Source organism: Argiope bruennichi, chromosome 5 (assembly GCF_947563725.1).
Source record: "Argiope bruennichi chromosome 5, qqArgBrue1.1, whole genome shotgun sequence".
In the NCBI taxonomy this organism is placed as follows: domain Eukaryota; kingdom Metazoa; phylum Arthropoda; class Arachnida; order Araneae; family Araneidae; genus Argiope; species Argiope bruennichi.
Window position 1 is genome coordinate 72,424,783 of NC_079155.1, and position 26,632 is coordinate 72,451,414.

Here is a 26,632-nt window from a genome sequence, read left to right on the forward strand (position 1 = left end):
CGCCAAGTTCCATTACGAATTAGATGCCAAGATTTCACCCAGCGCTATTATGCATAAATGCCTAGATTTCGAAAAGTTCTATTATAAATAAAATACCAAGATTTTACTGAACTTCATTATATCTAACATGCCAAGATGGTAACATTCCTGGATTAACTTGGCAACTTTCAGATTACATCAAGGTAAAGGGTTTAATTGTAGATTCTCAAATCGCGGCAAAATTGCCAAGTTGTATTATACATTAGGTACCAAGATTTCACCCAGATTGTTTTATTCCTGCTTTACTTGGCTATTTTCAGATTACTCAAAATCTCCATACTTCATTATATATAAGATGCCTTGATTTCGTCAAGATGGTTTTAGGCGGTTTTTCTGCCATTATTATGTTTGCTTTCTTTTCTATTGATATATAAAGGAAAAAAATTTACTCTAAAAGGCAACATGTTAAGAAAATAAAATTTGATTTTGAGTTTTCACATCAATCTTGTAATTTGAATCAAGTTTTGAAACTAATGATGAAATTGTCTATTAATGTTAAAAATATTTTAGAATGATGCATTGTTATTTTCTATGATGATAGGTTCATTTTCAATCGTCATTATTTTATCATATCGTTTTTAAGATATTTATTTTTCTGTCATTTATCATTATAATGCATTTTTTAACTTTAAATTTGCATTTTTAAAACTTGGAAGAATCTAAAATTAATACGAGGCAAAGAAAAGCAAGATACTTCATCTATTTAATAAGAATGACGAAGAAAAATACGAGACTCCGTCTATTTAATATACTGAATTCTCTTTTTTCGCCATGCATTAGAAAATATAGCCTGAAGACTTTAATTATCTTGTAACAAAGATCATTTGTTGACAAAATATTACTTCTTTTTCATCTATAGTTTTCTTTCATCTAGTATGAATAAAATGCACTTCTGGCATTTTGCCCGATGTACCTAAGCAAAAAAATAGATTAAGTATGGTTTACCATAATTCATTTAATTAAATGTTATGTGAGGAAACTACATGCAAAAGGTTTTAAGATTCACTGGTTATTCACTTTTTAATCTTTTCTTTTTCTTTTTAGAAAATATTGATTTCAGACTTAAAGGCTTTTCTCTTATTTCCTTCATCCTACTTTATCTGCTTTATTTTAAGATAATCAAGAAATTTATAATTTATAATGTTCTGAAATTATTGATAATATTGTAATATTTAAAATTAAATTCATTTATGTTGTATTAATTATTGAGTAGAATAATCATTATAAATTTGGTATATATTGCATCTGATTTCAATCTCAAAACACAAAATATTACTTTTCAGAGTTCATCGCTTTTATATAAACTGTCTTTGAACATATGGTGAAAACTGCAAGGATTATTTCTATATATTTCTCTTGTTTCATAATTTAGGAAACTTTGATTTACAGAAACTACTTCTTAATATGTACGAAAAATTCTGTAACTACAAATAAAATTATTCGATAAAACATAAAGCAAAACAGAGCATGGTGATCTCATCTTCCATTTTTTATTATAAATAAATGACACTTGCAAAGACATGCGTTAAAGGTTGCATAATTAACAATTTATATGAAGAATGGAAAACTTCAAGTAACTTTTACTGGATTTCATTGCAATTGTAGGGTTATATAACGAATTCCAACAAAAACCAGTCGTGGATGCAAGTATGGTGTTGATTTAGTCTGCTTTTGTGTGATAAAATTATCTGGTTGGTGTAGTCACTGATCACCTGTAGGTGTAATCAAGAATCACCTAGTTGATGTAGTCACTAATCACCTGGAGGGGTGTAGAGGATCGTAAAGGAATTTGGCATACTACAGATTTTGTAGTATGCCAATGTGTGTCAGACTCAAAAATATCATGTGCCAGGAAGGGTATACAATAATGTAAAGAATATGTTGGCTATGCCCTAATGATCTTAATACGGTTCTAAATTATGAGGTCATTTCAAAACAGTTTACAGCGTATATTTACCTTAGGCCGGCGTCCTGGCATAGGGGTAGCGTGTCTTCCCCGTGATCTGGGTGTCCTGGGTTCGATTCCCGGTTCGGGCATAGTTGTTCTTCATCTGTTCTATCTGTGAGATGTGTGAATGTGCCCCCCCCCCACTATAAAAAGGGGCTGTGCAAGCGAATGTGATGAGGAGTAGCCAAGACGTACTCTTGGCCCTAGTTGGCGCTACTAAAAAACAAGAGACGCACCCTCGGCTTAAAATCGCTGGTTTCGTCAACGAGCTTGTCCGTGGCAAGTGCTATTAGAAACAACAACAACAATTTACCTTCGAAATTACTCTAAGCTAGATGGGAAAATGTGAACAAATAGTAGTGAATTTAGAAGATTGTTATGGATTTTGAGTTGGAATTTTCTTCGGTTATATCAATTTAAGACACGATTCCTCTAAAAATGTCTGTTCATGAACTTAATGCTCATCAACTCTTTAATTGTACATCAAACACCAGGCATCAGGATTGCTGCTGAAATTTAGAAAGTTGAAGTTGATTCTGTAATTATCTAAGTCAACTTACTGCAGTTCCAAAATATCTTCAGATTGGATCGGCATTCAAAATGATTTCAAAAAGGTGCGTTTCTCTAATAAATCATAAGGAGCTTTAGATGTGCTCATATTCATACTGATTATTAATTGTACAATTAAATGCTAAATATCGTATATCTGGATTGCTGTTAAGTTTGGAAATAGCATAGCTGACTGAATATCTTCGTCAGATTATTAAGGTCCTATAATAATTTCATATCCAACCATCATGCAAAATAGCTTCAAAACTGATCGTTAATCCAATAAATCATAAGGGGTCTTAATTTTTTTGAAACTATTGTGCTTTGATATAAATGTATTCTTGAAAAGTTTAATGCGAGAATGAAATGAAATATCTGTTTTATTAATTCCTAAATATATGCATTAATAAGACGATTGTTCCAAAACTAATTAATTTGAAACTTGAATTACAGCAGCATTTCTCTGAGTTTATCAAGTGATGTTATAAACTGTGAATCCCATGAGTTAATTTCATCTCGAATTGCATGCATTAAACATTTGCTATGATGTCCCTTCCAACTACTTCCCATAAGAGTATGCAAATGAATTTTACTTTACGTGCTAGATTTCAGAGGGAAGACAGACGATATTGCATTAAATATTTGAATAATTTCAAACTGGAAACTGTGATAAAATTTTCCCAACTCACAGCATTCGCCCATCAAGAACTTTACTGTATGGTTATGTATGTCACGATTCGATACAATTAACCGCCGATTTCTGATTACATTTGCACGTTACTCTTTCTATGTCGAATGCATCCGTCTGTGCAAAAGGCAATTAAAAACATTTAACATCAGCTCATTAGCAAAAGACGAACTTTGAAAATGTGTTGTCATTAAGAGAACCATTATGAATAGGCAGAAAAGTTAATTATCATTTTACCTTGCTTTATGCAGCGTTTTAATGTAATTAAGCTTTATGGAAAGAGGAGAGGGCAAGACGAGGCATAAAAAAATAAACCCGCGATTTAAATGTAAATGCGTGACAATAAATTCTGAATCTGGCTGCTTTAATTTGGACGATTTGTTCTGAAATCACTAATGCTGACAATTAGCGTGTGAGATTCTGCGAACTCGAGTGTTTTATTTGTGCTCTTTTTTGTTCCATTCCTTTTCATCTGAATCACGTTAGACGCATTTAAAAAAAACCGTTAGTATCAATTCATAGATTTACATTTTTAGATTAAACGCTTCATGAACTAGATGAATTCTGGGTTCATATAAAAGACTATAAGTCGTGAATATAATTCATTTTTTCCAAATACAACCTTGGTTCTTTGCAAGTGGAGATAATTATTATTTCATGTATTTTATTTATTTTAAATGAATAAATAAGATAAGAGTCGCTTCAGATATAATCACAGTCCCATGAGAAATATGATTATGTTTGCCATTTGTTGTTTTATCTTCCTAAGTTATCTTTTTGTTTCTTGAAACATCTTTAATAAACTCCAATTAATTTTACTTAATCGTACAGCTTAGAACCAACATGATGGCTGTCATCTCATACCATTGTTAAAGCAAGATGACATCACTGATCTAGCACTCTTTCTCCAAAACTACGCCCCACGCTAAAGAGAGGTTTGTTTGATATTCCACCTTAGATGATTTAGTATGAACTCTGTATATGCAGAAGATGCTATTCAATATTACTTCGATATCTTTGTCTGTTCTTTTGTATACATGTAAACGGGATCTCAATAGTGCAATCAATTAAATGCATGAAAAAATTGATATGTGATATTTTAAGTTCAATTGTAATTTAATGTCAGATTTTAATTTTTATCAATAGGAAAAAAAGCTCTCAAATGCATTTTCGATGCGTAGTGTTCGTTATAACCGCGTGTCAGCGATTTACAGCCAAAAGTCGATTTTTCGTAATTATTGCTCCCCAATGTCTTGTAGTTAGTACTCAAGTACTGGCTTTCTTTATCATACTATAAAAGGCACGATTCTCCTGTGAGAAAATAAAACTGAGCCCTTATTGCATTCATATACATAAGCAAGGTCCACAATTTTATGCTGGAGAGAGGGATAAAAATATTCTTGAAAGATTATTCCTTTATCAGATATTATACCAGAAAGTTTCTGGAAGACTAATCCCAATGGTTTGTGTAAAGATAAAATTGTTAATAAGATTGTCCAGAAATGGTTGTACGTTTGAATTCATTGATTCAGATGTTGTACTGCTTAATTCCGGACCCTACCGTATTTTCTATGCTTATTCTGTGGATATTTCCGGTTCCTCTCTGCTCTTTTTTTATGAAGTTTAATGGCAGTTACTAACAATAATATAGGTTTTATTGGTATATTAATGATATAAATGCAGTGCCAGTAAACCATTATAAGCTCTATTCTCTTCCAGTGTTTTTCAGTATTTTCTGTTTTTCCTTTGAATCGTTTTACCTTCATTTCTTTTTGTATCATGATAAATGTGACTGTTAGCTATGTTGATTACACATGAGAAAAAAAAAGATAATTTAAATCTAAAAGAACAGCATACATATAATTTTTTGAAAAGACAATAAACAATTTCCTATTTCATTGTCGAATTCCCTTCTTATAAAGATAATGAGTTTCTTTCTACTGTAAAATAAAGCTCATAAACCATTTATTGTATATTCTTTTCAGATATCAAAATGTAAAATAGCGCTTTCAAAATTACTTCACTGACATACAATTTTATTAATTAATCAGGTCTTACGCAGCTTATCAAACGCCGCTATTCGTAAGGTTTTATTTTGTGCATTTATTCCAAATTATGTGAAATATGTAATAAGAAAGAAAGATTCTGTAATCATACACAAATTTATAAACGATTTCGTTGCTTTCCAATTTCTGGGCTACACAGAAATATTTCTATTTCTGAATTAATTGCAGCAAATATGTACCATCTCCTAATTAAATGTCAAATATTCATGAATATCCAGCATATTATTATGTTTCAAAGAAATATTACTTCAAAACTTCACTTTTGAATAAATATCTTTAAATAAACGAGGTGAAAGTATCTAGAGGATTAGCACTTTTAGCTTAAGATGCACCGTTTCAATTCCCTTGTGTCAGCTACTAACAACAAAACGAATATTTAGATACTTATTTTACATCGAAACATTATTCTTGAAACAAAATGTAGGATATGTTATCTCCTACTTGGAATGATAAATAGATTCAAATGAATTTTCAAAGAATCATGAGAAAATTTGCATTTAATGCTTTGTTTTGGGCAATATTTGAAATAAAATAAGAAGAAAGTGAATAAATATTGTATTTCAAAGAATCTGCGAGAAAATAAAATCAACAATTTCAGAATCAATTTTATGTATTATTGATTTTTAAGAACATAAGAAATATTCAGTACTTCTCACATCGATTGATTTCGTTAACAACTAGGTTATAATTAGTAAAAATTTCATTCAAATCTGTTTTAGTTTTTACTAAGCAATTTACAGCAATAATTCAACTCTATGAAATTATTACTCATATAATTCTGTGCTGAAGGTCATATTTTGACTTTATAAATTATTTCATCTTCTTATGTTTTGAACCGTTTTCAACTGCTTAAACACGTGGTTCAGCTAAATTCTTTAAAAATAAATTGAAATTTTCAATCTATTTTGGCATTTTTTAGTATTTATAAATTAAAATAATTATAAAATGATAGTAATTTTTTTAATCTAAAAAATGTTGTCGACCACCAGCAATGCTGAAAAAATTAATATAATATAATATAAATGTGTGTGTAATGATGATTTAAATTAAAGATTAAAATCAAATTAATTCTAAAATTTTTGTCTTAATTTAGACCATGGTAATTTCATTCTAAAATATTCTCTTCTTTCCTGATCCCATTCCACTTTTTCTATTTAATTAATGCAACAAAAGTTCTGTGAAAATGCTTTCGTCAGTGGTTCCGACGCTCCGCGTGAAGGGACAGAAAATTGTTTAGCAAGCACATTCTTTTAAAAAAGATCCCTGTGTTTCCCTTTCTTGGGTCGGCGCGTGTAGCGAAAATCCCTATCGAAATCTCATTATATTTCAGCTCTGTGAAGAAATATTTTCCTTATCAATATCTCATATTATATAAGACCAGGGGTAAAATTTTCATGAGCTTTCCCTCATTCGTTCTGTGTTCTGTGTGCGCTCTTCGTTCCTGCTGGTACATAATGCATGCCTCCCTGAATGAAATAAGACGTCAAAAAATTGAAAGTCTCTTCACTGTCTTCGAAACTGCCTTCTGCTTTTAAAAAAAATTATATGCTTACATATATATGGGTTTATGAAATATTTTTCTAAGCATTAATTATTTTGTTTATGTATCATTTTTATTCTAAATAATATCGTAGATTTTTTAGCTTGATATTTTCTTTAAAACGCTTGCCTTAAATTTCTTATAAAGTAGTTTAAAGCAATATAATAAAAGCTTTATTCTTATCTGTAGTTTCATATCTATTTTGACAGTCAAATATTTGTGCTAATGGGTATCTGTAGAGTTTCAAATAAATTATAAACAAATAAAAATAAATTTGTAATTATAATCTGAACTATATCTTTAAATATATATAGATATAGTTATATCTAATTATCTATTTATAAATATAGATTCCAAAAATGGAACTAAATACGAAAATTTTTGGTTTATTCACTTTTAATTGCTCATTTTTCTAAGTTTCTATGAGTTCAAAATAATTATGGCTTGGCGTCTTAAATGATGACTGATTGCAGGTCTTAGGGGACGCCATGGAGAAAAAAACAGATAATTTTTGTATCAGTTTTTAAACAAGATGTAAATAATAGTGAAATGAATATGAAAAAGTGCTACTATTCTTTACTGACCTCCGGCGGCATATACCTTGCAAAACCAGAAATGATGATTGGAGGCTATATATTTTACTCCGGGCGTCACTTATCACCGATGCATTAGCTTTTCTGCTTCTCGTTACTCCATTGCCAAAATTAAAGAATTATTCTCCCCCTCCCCTTCTGATCATTTTTTTGAGTTAAAAAGAGAAACATGCGGTAACATGTCTTTTCAGCATTCTTCAAGACTAGCACTTGATGCAAAGAAAAACTGATATTCCACTGTGGGAATTAAATGACAACCAAATTTGAAATCCTGAATAAATGCTTTGGAAATAGCAGGTACCATGTAGACAATAATTTAGCATTGGATGATTATGCTACTCATTATGCTCCAGAAAGTGACACGGTGATCTGTTGGAAACAAGGACACCATTTAAAAATGTGCCCGAATTTGATGATACCTTATTTGCCTATTCAAGACCTTCATCGAATCTTCACGCCCTCATTCTCGAACACCTCAACAGTAACTACTAATGTAAATATATTCATATCTCGGCCCAGAAGCCTTTTTGGTGTTCTTCTTTAGCCTCCTAATGGCTGTCGTACTGGGGACAATTTGGCAGCAAAACACTTAGCAGCGGTTCGCAAGGTTAGAATGCGGTACATTAACGTAGCAAATTACGATCCTAGGGGAGAACGCGAGCGGAAATATGGCGAGCAGTGGAAATTCTTGCATGGTTTAGGTCATATGCGCAACCATGGCAATCATCATAACTAAGAAAGGCTTTTACTGAGCGTGATACTTTATTATCTGTTGCATGTTTGTCACTGAATTCTTGGGTCCTATCTTTTATGCTAATGATCAGAATACACGGTAAGGCACAAGATGGATTTCTCTAATATACACGTGTGGATACTTTCACTAGAAGAAGGAGACTTATGAATTTGAAGAATAGACTCCTTCATTTTAGCTAGCGATGATCTCCTTTCGCTCGAAGTTCTGTTTAAGAGGAGATATGGAGTTGAAATGATGTAGTGCTGTAATGAATTCATAGATTTCCCTAAGTACTTCGTTTCATTCCAGACCTTGTTGGGAATTATTCTCATCATTATGATCCATGTATAATTATTCAAAAGAGATTCGTTTTCTTTTGTTATATTCTGATTTTAATAATTACGATTCCCAGATGCATTAAATGCTTTGATTGAAGAAAACGAAAAATTATTTAAAAAAAGATTATTAATTTTTCGTTTGATAAGGATTGTTAAATATTTACTGGGAGAATTGTCATGTGCGGTATTTAGGTAAAATCTAAAACATGATTATATGAAGCAGTACATCTTTTGTTTTGTAAATATTTCTTATTTTGGTTTCTTTAGAATATAAAAATTTTGCCTTTCGTGCTTAGAATTAAATTATAGAAAAATGCAATGTGATTGCAATTAAAAACGTTTTTTGAAAAAAAAAAGAGCAGAATTCAATTTTATATATTAAAAATATATTTACCTACATATAAAAACAAATTGTAAAAAGAAAATAATAATAAATATTAAATAACTAATTTATCTATACATAGTATAAAATGAAGTCTCCTGAAAGCGATTGTATGTTGAAACCCTAAAAACTCGCTACTAAACTAATTTTGGAGATATTTGTACCATTTTGTAGGGCATTTATTGGGAAGGTTTCAGTATATTGAAGTCATATCAAAATAAAAAAAAAGTTTTATTATTGCGATTTTAATTATTTTCCTACTACGATTCGAGTATGCGTAAAGCAGTAGTATCTGTGCTTTGCACTTATCCGCAAACGAGTGGAAATCTCAAACTTCGCATCTGCAAATAGCAAGAGCTGTGGTATTCATATGTGATACATTTCTTTGTTTACGTCTATTTTTTTTTTTAAATGAAAGATTCAAATCTCATTATACCCAAAAGAAGGATATTCAACCTTGGCCGGAGCACATTAAATGTCAAAACGTTTCGTTTGTTGCGCAATAATGAAAATGTGGAGGAAAGAAACGTTAGGTTAGTGAATATCAGAGCAAGAATGTCCACACTTTTTTCAAAGGAGAGTCTGATCGAAGTAACCGTCTCTCTTTATATCGCGCTGCAATTGAATTACAGAGACAGAATGAATCTCGCCTGTTTGCTGACAGAGAAAGACATTTAAATTTGAGACACAGGAGAAGAAGTGAAAGAACACGTTCCTGATATTGGTCCGAAAAGGGGTACACCGCTCTGAATTTTGATCCACATCTGGATTACAGAAATGATGCCTCGGTTTCAATAGGAACAATGTCTATAGACTGTCCATATTGTTCAGCTTTAGAAACAGCTTTCATACACAGTCATTTTCGCTAAAAAAATAATGTATCGAAATGGCCGAATGTGGTGAGAATGGCAGCAATAGGGTAACGGTAGCAAAAGCGCCACTGAAAAATTGCCAACCTCGTAATACGCAAAATGACCGTATATCAAAGCTTAGCCCAGCTTTAAAATGGAAAGATGAATCAAAAGCCATGTGTTGTTTACAAAGGCAAATTGAAACCATTTTAACAGTCTAAATATGGAACAGCATTGATATACAGTCATTTTCACCCAAAACGTTCATCGCCAAATTTTAGCGAAAGGGCTGAATGTGATGCGAACGGCAGGAATAGCGTTTCCAACCTAACGGTTCCTAGGAACGCTGCAGCAAATTAACGGAAGTATAGAAAAAAAATCAATTAATGCAGTCAAATGAAATGCATGCAAATAAAATTTATCGAAAATAATGAAAGTAAGCAGAAGTATGTGCAGCAGGAAAAAAATCTAGGGAAATGAACAGGAAAGATCGAAATACAGTAGCATACAGTAACATAAAAAATGGCGGTCATGTAACCCCAAACAAAGCGCCACCGAAAAATTGCCTATCTCGCAAGGCGCCAAATGACTGTACAACAAAGCTTAGCCCTAAATATTTCTGAATACGTACTATAAAAAATTGTTTTGTAGTTATTTTTGATTTCTAAATATCTTTTTGATCCCGCATAACATTCCCATGTCATATAGGATGGATGCTAGACTTAAATCTAAAGCTAACTTTTCCCTCTTAGATTTTATACCACGGGCAATGTTGTGCGGGTACTGCTAGTTATATAAATAAATAGAAGTTTCTTTCATTTAATGAATCATTAAAGTTTTTAACAAATCTCTTATATTCAGCATTTATGTGAGATTATCTTATCTTTTTCACTTTTGGTAAGAGAGTAGTTACATAAATAATATTTTGAACACTCCCAAAAATATCCGGCTTTCATAAAATTTAACGAAAAAAGTGAAAGCAGCTGCGAAAATTTAAAAGAAAATTGCTTTTACTATAAATAATGTACTTTATTGTCATCAATAAAAAAAATAGCTTTAAACTCTTTTTAAAGCAATTTTCTTCAAGTGAACTCTAAAGAACTCATTTATATACCTTATATATGACAAAATATCTTGAAAAACTTTCTTTTTCCCTTCGAACCCATTTTTGGCCAGTGCTTGCTTACAAATTCTTTTAATAAAACTTATTTCTTTCAGCAACTGCAGGCGCGAGGGCCATCAGATCTCTTTTATTTCATATTCCATAGAAATTGCTTTGTTTTCCTATTGCCTTCACCAATCATTCTTGACGTGGCCAAGTTAAAATGGACGGACATTTTATTACAACAATCATTCCCATTTCTCATAGAGATGTCATGTCATTTTAAGGCTTGCACTCGAAACGGCCCCAGATACGAAATGACACTCAATTAAGTTCGAGCCGAAATGAAGGGAGCATCTACCGACGGCTTGTATGGGACAGTCCGCCTGGGGACATGCAAGTGTTTAAGACACGATACTCGCTAAATGCTCGTCGAAGCGGCAGCGAACACGCAGCCTCTTCTCTTAGGGGACTGTATAAATAATTACGCTAATTGTGTTTAGGACTTGCATTTGATGAACATTGCTTGAATAGTGCCCTGATTGTTAAACACAAGCTGATATTTTTTCAATATAGCGTATAATGAGATATTTCTATTATCTTTTTTATAGAGGATTACTTTGATAGGAGAGAATTGAAATGGATTGAAGAATACAACCCCCAACATCAATTTTAATCGCTCAATTCTTTAAGATATCGGTTTCAGATAGCTTTTTTCGGTTTCAAGTTTGAAGCCTGATTTTACCAAAATTCATCAGTATGCATGAGCTTGGAGGTCCTTAAATCTGAATTGGAACATCATTCGTTAAATGTAAAATGGATGTTTAGAGATGATATATCTGCTTATGTCATTAATTTACCATCTTCACAAGACCTTTTCCAAAATATTCCCAGCGCTGCTTTGTAACAGGATATTAATACAGACAAACAAACAATTTTAGTCATTGACTTTTTGAAGACTCGGATTCATGTAGATGGTTTAGTAAAGCTAGATCTTCTGAGATTAGTAATAACAACAAATAGCCAAACTAATTTTGATCTAAAGGTAATGATGGTTTATATGTAGTTTTTATCATAAAAAAAGAATCGCTTTTGATTTCCAGGTGATTTTTAACTGTATGAATGATGTAAACAAATGAATACAATTTGAACATTATTGAAGAATAATTAGTATAAGAGACAATAAAGCTTTTGATTAAAAAGAGATCCTTGGCACTTGTTATAAAAAGTTTCAAACTTTCTACATGTATAAAATCTCCTGAGTTTCATCACATTCAGGTATCAGTATAATAAGCATTTATATGATTGAAGCACTGTTTTTCATCTGGAGAACCAATATGAGCAGAAAAAAAAAAGTCTTATCTAACTAAGCGTTTGCACTTCTAATGGTTGTTGCAAACCTGAAAATATTACTTGTATGTGCATTCACATTACAAGAGTGTTGGGTCGTTAAAAAATCCGAATTGGTGTAACAGTTTTTTATTTACAGATAACGTTACACACAGACAATTTACATACATGAATTCTAATAATTTTAAGATAATTATATAAGAACATGGATTAAAGCATGCAGTACATGTTATCACTAGATCTGAATTGAGTCATTGCACTAAACGACATTCGAGGGAGCTGTCTCTGACGTCATCATAGTCAGTCTGGTTAGTACTACAAGAGGTGGCTACAAGAGGAATTATTAATATTCATTGAAAAGAATTAAAAGAAAAAATCATGAAGTATTATTTGCAAAAAAAAGCAATGAATTTGACATAGTGAAAAGGTCATTAATGATCTTTTAGATAATTTTTTCAGTTTTTTAAAAATTATTTAAAAAGATGTCATGTGATACATAAACAGTTTCAATCCTCACTACGTTTCATTCTAATTTTGTGAAATAATTAGTTTCGTTCCTTCACATTATAGTTGATTATTGCACTTAAATGGCAAAAATTAACTAAAGTTTAAAAGATTTATAATATAATGAAAACGCAGAGTTTTAAATTCTAAAATATTCAGGCTCTACTTAAATTTTGAAATTCAACGGACTTCCTCTAATTATCTAATCTTTTTGAAGATACATCCCCTCATTTTTTTTATGGTGGAATGCGCTCCTACTTCCCAGGCAGTAGCGTTCTGATTGCCTCTTGACTGCGTACGACATGTCTGGAAATGAGAAACAACAGATCCAAAAAAAGAAAGATCAAGTGCTATCTGTTACTTGTCCACGTTTATTTTGTGTAAAACGTTCAATAACTGGCTAATGATCAGTCGGAATATAAGAAATATTGAGGTAACATACAATCAACTAAATCATAGAAGTTTCATTAACGTGGTTTTACTTTCCTCTCTCGATTTTTCTCCCGTAAGGAATGTCGTTTCCTTATTGCAGTATATTATTTTGTATGTGTCGTTAAAGGAGGAAAATAAATAAATGTCCTCATAATAGCATTAACCCTATAATTCGTTACCTTAGAGATATAATGAATCATTTAATCGGTTTAAGGTTTTTTTTCTTTTATTTTAAGGCGATAAATTTCATATGCATGACAATTAGACCGGCAATTTAAAAGATTGAAATTTCTAAATATCTATTACGATTTTTATAGAAATAGATGTAATAGAATATATCTAAATATATATGATGCTATTTATTAAATGAATAATAAATGTTGAAAAAAAATTCTTTTAAAATAATAATGCAAATAAAAATCTGATCAGTATGATGTAAAATCGCATAACGCGCAATTAAATAAATAGTATTTTTTTATTTTCTTATATAAGAAATATAGAATAAGTATTGTGATCATCAAAAAATTTGAATTAGATATTCTCACGATTATCCACGCTTTAAACCTCCATGAGAATGAAAAACATACTTTTCTAATTATTTCTGTATTTTCCCGTCAGTCTGTGAACAAGCTAACTGTAAAACTCTTTGGGCTAAATGGATGAAATTAGGTATATGATATTTAGACCAAATTTGTAGATGTCTTTCAAATCTCGAATGAAATCCAGTTAGAGGAAGTCTGTCTGTCTCGCTCGTTTAGTATAAGTTGACTCGGCAATGACAAAAAGTATAGAACTTGATGGATAAAATTTGGCTCCCAAATTTAGGATCTGAATTGTAAATTATTATGAAATTTTAAATCAAATGTTTCAAAGATTGGACATCTATCTGTATTGATTTCCGCATGCTTTCAACACAATTACTTATATCAAAGAAATTCGGTATGTAAATTTGTGTGAACAGCTGCAGTTCCATGTAACAATGTGATTTCAATTAATCTGAAAAAAGCATACAAAATGCATATTCTTACGGCGTAGATTCAATAAAAATGCTAGATTCGCGTCAAGGATCTGTGTTTCGTAACAATTATTCTCAAATATCATGCAAGGCATCCATGGTCTTTCAGAATGTCATATTTTTAATCATGGAGAGACGGATAAAATCTTTATTATAGAGTATGCAAGAAAGTTTGGAGGAGACCATTCCAGTTATTTATAGCGTTGCATCTCAAAAATAAAGAAAAAAAATATGAGAATGTTTCTGTTCAATTTTCTTGAGAGCAATGTTCTTCCAGAACTTATCAGTAATTTTATTACCAATTAATGATTGAAAAATATCCTGATTTGAATCAGTTCGTGATAAATTTCAAATTTTAATTTAAAGAAATATATAGTTTAGAATTTTGAATTATTGCTTAAAAATATATATAACAATCTGTTTTGAAAATATTTTCAACTTATTAATCATCTTATACCATTTCATTCTATATTGTGATTGCCTGGGAAAAAAAATAAAGTTAACCCTCCTCTTGTTTTACAAGAAATAAATAACATAAAAAGAGAACATAAATATCAAATTTATATAACATGAAAAGTGAAGAATTCTAGCTCATTTTAACTTTCAGAAAATATAATCTTATTTTCTATTTTTATTTCGTTTTATTTATTTATTTATTTTACTTGCAATAATCTAGAAGAAAATCTTAGGCTTAAAAAAATGCCTGAATACAAGTAAATTATTTATCGAACCTTTGCATTCACATTTCATGATGTTTTTCAATCTCGTAAATTAATACTTGATGATAGATGGAGTTATTAGTGAAAACTTATTTCATATTGCATTACATTTAAAATTCTAAAGAACAGCAATAACAACACAAAAAACACACTGGAGACTAAATCTCATAAGTTCACTGAATAATTCTTATACTACTCATGGAAATAGAGTTTGATTTCAAAGTGAAAAAAGACGAGGAAAAAAGCGAAAAAGACATCCTCTGTCAAAGAGATAAAAGACGTTGTCTTCTGTTTTCTAACAAGATTTGTACTCCCCTCCTTTTTTTGCCTGCATACAAATACGATTTGGAGTCGGATAAATACAGTTACATACAAATTACCATTTCTGTCTTCGCTCAGTTGAAACACAAACCACCGATCACATCCATCCAGTATGCGATAACACACGTCACCAGATTGCTGTCTTATCGCGATCAAAAACAGTATGTGGCGTGTAACAATCAATGAGCCCTGTACTGTGTCTAGGGATGTTAACATGGATTGGCGTCGACGTGTGTCTTTTGGCTCGTGCAGGTTTCTTCATTCTTCTATTGTGATGCTGACAGAGATAAGGGAATTGTAACTTGATTTCCACCGCTTTAATCTCATTTAAAAAATGACGGGAAAACCTATTTTGTTTTAAAAATGTGTTGACTCAATTAACCTCTAGCAAATCATAAATTTAACAAGGCGTAAATGATGATTCATTGTTGGTTTTCGAGTAATTATTGCTCAGTTCACAACGAAAATAACGCCTTCGAAGGAATTTCTGTACCGATTTTTTTTTTATTGTCTTAGTGATGCTTAATGCTGCTTTTTCTCACTGTGTTTTAATTGTTATTTATGTTTGAATAAATATTGCTAATTTTTGACATTAAAATAATGACTTTTACAAGTATTAGTTAAAATATTATGTTACATAAAAATAATTTTATGATTCTTATTTGATTTTTTTTTCTCTTTTTTTAGGTAAGAATGAAATAAAATTCTCTTTTGCTGTGTGTGGTTAAATGTAAGTGAAATAAATTTAAAACTTTTTTCTAGATTTTTTTTAAACATGAATATTTTAAATCATCTACATTGTGAAATTTACTAAAAAGTCCATGATTTTATTGCTAATTTTAGAGTCATTGTTATATTTATATATTTAAAGAAATTTGCATCGAAAACAGGGATTTAAGTGATGATATCCCTTTTCATTTTATTTCTCACCGCCACCACTACCACCAAAATACATAATATAATATTTTGTTTAATCTCATAACAGATGTTGCTCTGAAATTGTAAGTTATAAATTGTTTTGGTATTAGTAGTTACAGCAAATGGTTATTAAAGTTTGCAGTTAAACACAGAACATATTAGTTATTTTTAAAATGGACATATTCTTGGCAAAATATATGTTTGGATTAAAAAATATTTTTCTCTATTTTTTTATTCATCTGAAAAAATAGTTTTTATAGAATAATCGTTATTAATTGCCTGTCGTTTCAAACCTGATATGTTTTGATGAATAAAAGAATGTATCTCTTAAGTATAAGTGTTATAAAAGTGTGTATTTTATTAGAATGCGTATATAACGAAGTATATTTTATTAGAGTGTGTGTACACTATTTGTTATAAAAATGTGCATTGTATCAGAGTATATGAGTCCGCAATATACTAACTACTTAAATGACATTTTTTTCACCTTGGTCTTATTGTTATTTATTCTTAAATTGAAATAGCCTTAAATTGAAATACCTTAGATGATTTTTAGATGTTTCATAAGTATGATACATATTTAAAACCACAGGCAAGATGTGAGAAGAAAAATGCAGCTGACAATGCATACAATCTGAATATGTTCTCTTATTCATATTTTAAAGTATTCTTTGTCATATGTACTAATGAATAAAAAAAGCATAGAAGAGTGTATATCTCTAATGATGTCAGAAATTTCATTTTAAATGGTATACTTTGAAAAAATTTACTAAAGAATTCCCACCTTTATCAACACGTTTTTATATTTACTTCCTTATAAGTATGATGCAAATATGTATAGAGTGTATGTTAAATAAGTATGATTTTGATATGTTTTATAAGTAATATGTTTAATAATCACAGTTACAATTAAAACAACAGACAAGATGTAAAAAAAGGAAAAAATGCAACTGACAATGCGTTTAAAAAACGAACAGAGAGCAAATGAATCAGAAAAAGTTTTCTTGTTCAAGATTTAGAGCAATTTTTTGCTGAAAAAAGATATCCGAAATTTTGTATTAAATGATATACTCTGAAAATATTTATTGAATAATCCTCACCTTTTTCAATACATTTTATATTTACTTTTTTAAAAACGAAGTATACGGAGAAAAACCATCGTAATCGTCAAAATAGTCGAATTCGGCATTTTGACGAAAATTCACGTTTGTATACCTCTATGAGCCTGAAAAATGCATTTTTGAAATTGTATCTATTTACGAAACGATAACTAAAAAACGTGTTCAGCTGCACGAATATAAATTGCCTCAAATTTTCGTAAATTCCATATATAAGAGCAAGTCTGGCGGTCCGAATATAAATGACAGCGATAAATACAAAATGCGATGAGCTAAATGGATAACATTTGATGCACGTATTTAGCATTTAAAGTGTAGATTCATATCAAATTCCGAGCCAAAGCCATCAGGGGTCATCATCTGACATTCTGCATTCGTGTGTGCATGCAAGCCTATTAACTTAAAAACGTAAGATTTAAATGATATTTAATGCTAATCTAGTTACTAATATTTCTGTTCAAGATTTGGTTTCAATAGGTAAAAGAAAAGGGCATCTAAACTCGTATTCGATTTTCTTTGCTATACTACAAAAAAAAATCTCATGGGCGGATCTCAGAAAATGTCACGAATAAAGTTCATGGAGATCACTCCTTTGTCCAAGGTCCAAAGTTTTATAAGAAGGAGGGGAATATTTTAGTTTAAAAGTAAAGGAGGAGACTCCTTAGAAAAGAAAAGAGAGAAAAAAAAAGGGAACTATTCCCAATGATATTTTATTAAATCTTTAAATAGTGCAATTTATCATCAACTAAAGAAGCCAATGCAGAAATTAACATTTAAAAACACACTTTATATCATCAAGAAGTGCAATCATCAATTTCTAGCAACAGAAATATTTTATACACACTTTTATACCTGCTTCTTATTTAGCTTTCATTACAGAGGATTCGGTCCAATGGGAGATTGTATTAAACATTAATAAAGTTTTCCATATGATCACAGGATTAGATGATTCATTGATATAGAGCATGGAATAGTGCATTTCGAGTAATAAGGATCTCTAACCTATTTTGATATATTAAGGGATTTATTTTACGATGAACTTGTGCTGTTGAGATATATGAGCTTAATATTTGATGCAATTCATTCTTTTGATTTTTATCATTTTTTTTTCTTTCCATCGTTGGTAATCTGATATATCAAAAGACTTAAATGGCAAGATGCCAACTTGATGGAGAACCATGACATATTCACAGCAGGCAGACTTTGATACAAAAGATATAAAGTAGAAGAAACTAGTAAATTTGTAATGATCCGCTAAGAAATTGTATAAATTAAATTAACAACTATTTAAATTTTAAAATGGCTTTAAAAGACTAGAAATGTAAACTTTTTCAGATATATTTTATATTAAATTTAACAATTTTTTTAATATCTGATTTCTAATATATCAATTGCGGTATCTTGTGAAGACTCGATTGCTTTGGTCTGCTTTAAAATTTTTTTTTCAAATGAATTTCCTACGTGCCATTTTATATAGGCAAGCTAAACATGGGGAAATAAGGATATGAAGGGGGAAAAAAAACCCTCTTAATTTTTTTTCAAGTTGAACTCAATGTTTCTATGCAGATTTAGACTCTATTTGGATTTTGCTATGACTATCTGTCGCTCTAATTATGTTTCTTTTTTAAGTGCATATGATCGATGAAGTCAAATACCTTACTTTTCTAGATTATATCAAAATCCATCAGTCTTCAGAAGGGACTGATAGGGAAAACAGAAAGATAATCCGTTCATCGTAATATAAATAATGAATATCTCATATCCTTAGTAACGGATTATCTCCCCCGACATCTGAAGGACAATTTCACGGTATAATGTTTCATGAGGAATGTTATACAATGTCCAATAAATACTCAATGTGAAAGATCTCGCTTCTGATCTCTTAAAATATTGACTGACAGGAGAATTGGTATCAAAATAGATAATGACTTGCCAACCATAAAAATTCTATCTCTCAGCATGATAATGACATTCTTCATGCTGCTTTGAATATCAAGCGAAAATTACTCAGCTATGATTGAGATAACTTATCTCATTTGGTATACTCAGAATAATTTGTATTAGTAAACTGACAGTTGACACAATCTTTCTGAAAGAATGTTTTAGACTTATTCAGTTCTGAAAGAAATTGCTCTACAAGGCTAAAGGTTACAGATGAATCATAATATAGTAATGCCGTTCTAAGTACTTCATTTTATTCTTAACTTTCAACCTATTTTTTTATATACACTACAAATGACTGAATGCTGTTTCGCACTTATTAGTTACTGAGAAAAATTTACTCCAAAGTTGTATTGCTAATTCTTACATTTGATAAGAATCTTGTATTTCTATGAATATATTATTTTTTAATTTATTTCATGTTCAACATTTTACATTCTATTTTCTTGTACAATAAGGGAAAAGCATCTAATTTCTATTGAAATAATTATTTTCATAAGGTTATGATGTAATCACCAATTTAAGGACGAATCTCCAAAATCTATATATTTTCATATTTTAAATGAAATTCATAAATCTAGAAAATATATATTATATTTGCCTAAGAAAAAAATATATACTTTTTTTGCTGTTTTCGATTATTTTTGAGTTATAACTCTTTGAAATATACAGAAACATAAAGAGTTCTGAGACATTAATCTGATCTCAATTTCAATTTCATCGTTCAAACATTCAAAAGAAATGGAAATATCACATTAATTAAAAAATAAGTACTTTAAAAATATTTGAGATTTTCCCTGATTACATGGCGAGAAGTTCTAATTCTAAAAGAAATTTTTCCTATTTTTAATCAAATTTTGATAATTTTGAATTATATATTTACATCAAAATGTTAAAAAAAACACCTTTCTTAAACTAATTATGCATAAATATTATAAAATGAGTGTATTAAAAATTTCATGCTTATTATACCATTTTTAATCCGAGAATCATTCGCAATCCAATATAATTTCTTAAGCACCGAGCAAGCGAGAATTAATTTACTTTGCAAAATTCACCTCTCAACTAATTTCTTGTGATTAAATTAGGAAAATAATTACCTTTTATGTTCAACGAGTTTAATTAAGCAAGCGGTTACTATGAAAACCATTGTAATATTATCTTTATGAAAAAGAAATGAAAACAAAAAGCGATAGATTCATTTCCATTTTCGCGCACGCTAAAAGAAATCATCGGTTTGGCACAATCCACCACACTCTGCACTTTTGCTTAAACGATTTAAAAAATGATTACTAAGCTAGCGGTATGCACCGTCTTCCAAAGCATTCAAATTTCACTCTCTTAGTTTCGCCACAGTCCACAATTAAATTAACCATTAATGAAATATTTATCTTTGGGTTCCCATCTTCCCCTTCTTCCAATTCTTTCAAGATTGCTTCTCAAAAACAAAGACGGCGGAGGTTTGAAATAACGAGGAAATTATGCATAGGATATCATCCAAAACTAATAAACTTTCCAACTCAGTAAACACAGACGTACATTTCGGTCGACCCTGCCTCCAGTATTAAGAAGAGCAACAAAATTTGCTCTCCATTTGCTATCACTATTCTCAGGCGATATATGGATCAGGGCACGCGAAACCAAACTTTCCACAAAAGATAATGCCCGAAGCTATTTCAGTAGCGAAAATTCGAACAAAAGCAAAGGGGTGTGCTATCGATTAGCGATCGACAAAAGCGACTCTTTTGGGGAGGAAAGGAGGCTGGTCGAAAGTCAGATTCGTCAAGAAAATCGGTGAATTGTTTTCAGCTCTTTTCTCTCCCCACTTTCTTCAAGGTAAAAAGTAACAGTATCTTTTCCGAATTTTCAACTGAAAGTTCTTGTTCCTTGTGTAGTAAAGGAGAAAAGCAGTTTATTTTGTTGTCAGCATTTCTTCATTTTGTTATTTATTCGTTTGTTTTTGAATATTGTTCCGATTGGTCAGATTTTTGAATTGGCCTGAATAAATTATTTTCTGTTTATCGTCATTAAATCTAATGCAGTGGCCCACACATTTTACAATTACAATTAGATGTCATAACAAGGCAAATTCTTAACATGCTGTGGTTTATCCAGAATATTCATATCCGTGAACATTTACGACCCACCATTAATGAATTCGAATTTGTTTGCTTTTGTAATCAACCTCGATTTTTTCCTCTTCATATAATATATATTTTACCTAATAATCATATTACACTTTCATTTATATTTTAAGGCACTTTCTATTTAACTATGTAGTTTTGATGTAATACACTTTCTGAAATTAATAATAATGTCCGGATGTTTAGAACCAGGAAATTCAAGAACTCCGTTAACACTACCGGCTCATCGGCTAAAATTAGAAGAATTGTGATTTATTTATTTAAAGTATAAGGTTCAAAGTATAGCTTAAAATGTAGTTTGATATTTAAGCTTAATTGTATTGGTCAAAAGTCGATTAGTTAAAAAATTTAACTCGTCTTCTACTCTTTTCCCTCTGCATATCCTTATTAATATAAAATCAAATTTTATCTTTTCCTAATTTCATGATAAGGAAAGAGTTTCTTAAAAACGAACTACAGTATTCGAATGTTTCTCACTGAAGAAGGACACACAGTTTTAAATTAAAAAAGAAAATATGGAATTGTTTTCTGTCAATTATGTCTTCTTTTTCTTCAGTCTTTAAGTAAAATTATGTTCATTAACTTTTTATAACTGAAAATTTTACCCATGTGTGACAAAGAAGATAGGCTAAATTGTTTTTGAAGTGATAATTTTCGTAATCATAGGCGATTCTTAAATATCGAGCCTCCCAAAAATGTATATGTATTTTGAATAACAATTGTGGAAACAGGCCATAACAGGAATCAGTTTTAAAACCCAAATTAAGAAATAAAATGCAAATTTTACATTGGTTATAGAAAATTTCACAAATGTGTTTTTTTAAGAAGCTTAAAGTGATAATCTAAACAATTATTCTCCAACATACTGATTTTGCTTAATTTGACTATCGATTGCGTTATTTATTTTTGATCTAATAAGATGTTTTAGCAATAAAACATTGCGCAATTCAAGCAATAATGCATTTCGGAATTCAAGCAATAACGCATTACGATCTCATATAATTATATTTTAAGGAATATAAGAATTTTGGCAATAATAATTGCCATAATAAAGACACGGTGAGAAATAATGCAAGGCTTCATCATAGGCTGGGCATGCAATTATATCCATTTTCTTTCAAAGCAGTCACAAAAGATAACGGATATTTTCTATTCATTTCTACATTCATTTTTTTTCTTTACGCTGAGAATGTGTTATCACAATAGGATTAAAGTGTAAGCTTTTTCAGCTCTATAGATTAATAATATAGTTAAGCAGAAAGCTGAAGAGACATTTCACTCATGTGTATTCTTGAGCTTTTAAAATGTTGCTTTGCTCTAATCTGAGAGTATATTTTTTTAAATTTCATTTATGAAAACAATCTAATAGTGCATAATTCTTTCTAAGAAATAAAAAAAAATGGAAGAACTAAAATGCAATATACAAAATATGGAAGAAATATTTTTTGTCATTTAATAAATGAACAAAGAATTAAAGATACGATTACTTTTTTTACATATTGATTTGCTAAATTTAAAGTTAGAATATATTTAATAATAAATGCAATTTTAAATAAAAATCTTTGATTTATGCTGATCCTTCCTTTGTCTTTTTTCCTTCAAAAAGCATTTTTCAAAATGTTAATACAATGCAACTTTTTATTTACAATTTTAAATCAGTTCGGATTGATAGGGTTTCCCTTTTTTCCCCCACTCTTAATGCTTTTTTTTTTGGTCTTGTATTAATCTGCAGTACAAATATTTCTTGTGAAAAATGCTCCAAAATAAAATTATATATAAAATTTGCATATAACTTTAAACAAAAGTTGAAGAATTACACAATAAAAATGAAATAATTGAGAAAAGCCAAATGTAAAGAACATCGGGAAATCTTTACATTTATCGATTTGAAAAGAAGATAAAGAACTCAACAATGCATTAAACAGATTAATGAAAGGAGAATAAAAGAATTTAAAAGCGCAAATTCCAGAAAAATTTATCGATGAATTGAGGGAATAGAAGGCAAAAAGATAAATCTCTTAAGTCTTCTCAGAGAAATCGTTCATTTCTCCTTCTAAGTTCTTCTTGAGTCAATTCATTTCCCTAGGAATACTGAAAGTAAGCAAATAGAACAGACGTGAAATATTAAATGTCTGGTCAAGTTGAAAAACATTTTTCGCACGCGATCTTACTGACAGATAAAAGAAAAATAAATAAGTATGTAAGTAAATAAAATACTGAAAAGAAAAGTAAAGAAGAAAACTAAAAAAAAACTTAAAAAGAAAAGAAAAATGGTACAGTTCCGTTTCGGGAAATTGCCCATTCTACCGGTTGCTTCGAAAAATGCTGCTGATATATGAAATAAAATGCGTGCAGTTCCAGTAAGAAAATAGAGATTCTATTTATGCATATATATTAAAGGAACTTTTCGTGAAAAAGGGGTTCGAAATATATTGAGAGGCCAGCATGATTTCGGACACCAAATATAGAATGGGAGTTTATATATATTCTATATGAATGAATTCTTTTCCAAAAATGTTCGAATTTTTTTTTTTTTTATTTTGTTCCTTCAAACTAGTAGCGTGAATATATTTTAGCGGCATATTTATGGAACATTTTTAGCTGTAAAAAATTGAAAAGAAAATTCCTTTTTCACTGGAGAATGCCAATGTGAACATCGCCTTTGGAAAACAAAAACAACATAGCCTTTACATTTTTTTTTCTCAAAAAACCTTCTTCAGCTTCGGGGTAGAATAATTTTTTTTCCTTGCCCTCTTTCCCCTAAGATATTTGCTTTTGCTTTTCAGCAACAGTTGCTGTTTGGTATGTATTCCGTTGAAGAAACTTTCAGATTTCCTAGAGCCATAAAGAATTCAAACGCTCGAAGGTTAGGAATGCGAATGAGAACCATTTGTTTCCTTTCCCAGTTATGCTGTAAAAGACGATTTACATATTGGAAAAGTTCGAACATAAAAATTTAATGTTAGTCATAGTTCAAATATAAAAATTGTTATTTAAATTGCCCATTCTTTATATTTGGCATACTTGGCAGAAGAATAAAGGGCAAATAAATTTAGATTGATTGTGGAAATTTAGATTGGTTATTGAATTTATAAAAGAATCTGCATTTATTCTTTTCTATATTCAAAGAATAAGCTCCGAGCAACTATTGGAAATTTATAATTTACTTCAATAATGCCTATTAAGTTCATTGGTGGTGAGACTTGGAAAAACTTAATAAAACTTTCGCATAATATAGATCATTCTTTCTTCATTGAATTAGAGTTATTTTTATAGTTCTTAATTCAATTTAGTTTAGTTTAGTTAAATATGCTTAGTTAGATCATTTTTTCTCTTTTAATCTAAAAAAAAAAAATAAAAAAAAAATGCTACAAAGTTTATTTACATACGGGAAAAATTCGAACTTAAAATTTAATGTTATTCATAGTTTAAATATATAAATTGTTCATTATTTTTATTTAACATTTTTGTAACAAGAATAAAGTGTAAATAAATTTAAACTAATTATGGAAATTTAGATTATATATAAATATAGAATTCAATCAGTATATTTGAAGAAATTAGATTCTTAAAAAGTAATATAAATTGTTAATTCGTTTTATGTCTTTTAGATTTATATGAATTCAAATAATTTTAGAAAAATAAAATGAAAACTTCACATAATGTGTCCCTTATTATAACAATCTTTTGGTTTGGTAATTAATGGAGAATTTAATTTATTTGGTAATTAAAGCATCTTTTTTTTTCCTTTTTTGTTATAAAATACGAAAAAGTTCAAATAATAAGGGCAGAACTTTTTCATTTTTCAAATATTTTCATTTCTTATTTACATCAGTAATTATTTACCCTTGCCAATTTTTTGCAAAAGAACAAAGTGAAAATTGTGGTAATCGAGTTTGTTTATTGAATTTATAATTTCTTTGCTTTATGTCTATTCACTTCTATAGATTTGAAAAAAAAGCTTTATGAATTAATGGAAATTGACAATACACTTTGATAATGTCTGATAGACATATTTAAAACTAAATATTCTTGGAAAAATTTCAGAGAAATTTCCTACGATACCCATCATGTCTTATTTAACCATCATGTCACGAACTTAAGCATAAATATTTAATATATAGTTTAGTTTGATTTAGTTAAATAAGTATGTACTTCTGAATTAAGAATTCACAGTGTCTTTTGTAGTTAAATTCTAAAAAATAGTTAGACATAAATAAATTTTTTTGGCGTTAAAAATATTTATAGACATAAAAAGTTCAGATATAATATTGCCTCTAATAGTTTTCTTTAAGATAATTTATTTTTCTCATGTCTCCTGCTTTTTTTAACGTACCTACACGGTAAGGAGAAAGAGTAATGTTCCCATACCCATGTTCTCCCCTCCACTTTCTAGTCCATTTTCTCAAATTAACATTCCTTGAGTATACCTTTGCTGTTCTTTTAAGAGAATTCTAGAGTACATTTTAGATTTCTTGGTATCATTCTTTATGTTTAATTTTTTTTTAATATTAAAAACGAATTCTAAATTTTACCTCATTATCTCAATTTCTTTTAATTAATCGGGCTCATATATCATGTTCTGAAGGTACTTGATTCAAAATTTGATACTGTCTATCAGTTTTGATGTGAAAATCAAAAAAAAAAAAAGCATCCTTATCGTTTGCATTGTTTTTAAGTTGTTTCTTTCATATACACACAAATGGATATATTAATAAACAGCCAACCCATTGAAAGAATTAGGACCATATATGAAACAGATCTGCAATTCTGATGCTAAAATTATATGCCAAATGTAATGTACATTTTCATTGCATTTTTGAGTCTCGCATTCAAATACAAATAGACAGATCGACAGGCAAAATTCTCTTTGATGGATTTCATTCTAATTCTGATATGAATATATCTTATATTTGTTGTAAATCTTCCATTCTCTGATTAAGAGACATAATTCTAAATATAGTTTTATTTCGGGTACATAGGGATTTAAAAAAAGCGGAAATTTAATGAAATGTCAATTTCAAAATATTTAACGATTGCAATGTCTTTTTTTAAGAAAAAAATCTTATACACACAAAAAAAAATCAATAATTAAAGAAAATTAATATAAAAATAAAAAATAAATTAAAAAAAGAAAATGTTTAATATTACTAATAATAAACGATAAATTTTATACTCTGGAATAATATTAGGCTTTAAATATTGTTAAGTAAAAATAAGATAGTTAAAGAAAATAGAAGTGGCAATTAAAGTGATGTTAGACTGCTATTAAGAAATTTAAACTTCAAAAAGTATATTTATTTCTTTGTAGCAATCATTTAAATCTAGAAATTTAAACATG

At 29.6% G+C, this 26,632-nt stretch overlaps 1 protein-coding gene across 2 annotated transcripts in view; it reads left to right on the forward strand.

Moving 5' to 3' along the window:
* Positions 1-26,632, forward strand: part of LOC129969477 (hemicentin-2-like) — a 533,332-nt gene that overhangs the window by 267,410 nt on the left and 239,290 nt on the right. Inside the window, exon 1 of one of the 2 annotated variants that reach the window (XM_056084063.1) lies at positions 15,879-15,900. The exons of the other annotated variant lie outside the window; for it this stretch is intronic. The gene's annotated coding sequence lies outside the window, so the exon portion shown is untranslated. Of the gene's footprint in view, positions 1-15,878; positions 15,901-26,632 lie in introns of those variants that run through there. 2 annotated transcript variants of the gene reach the window in all.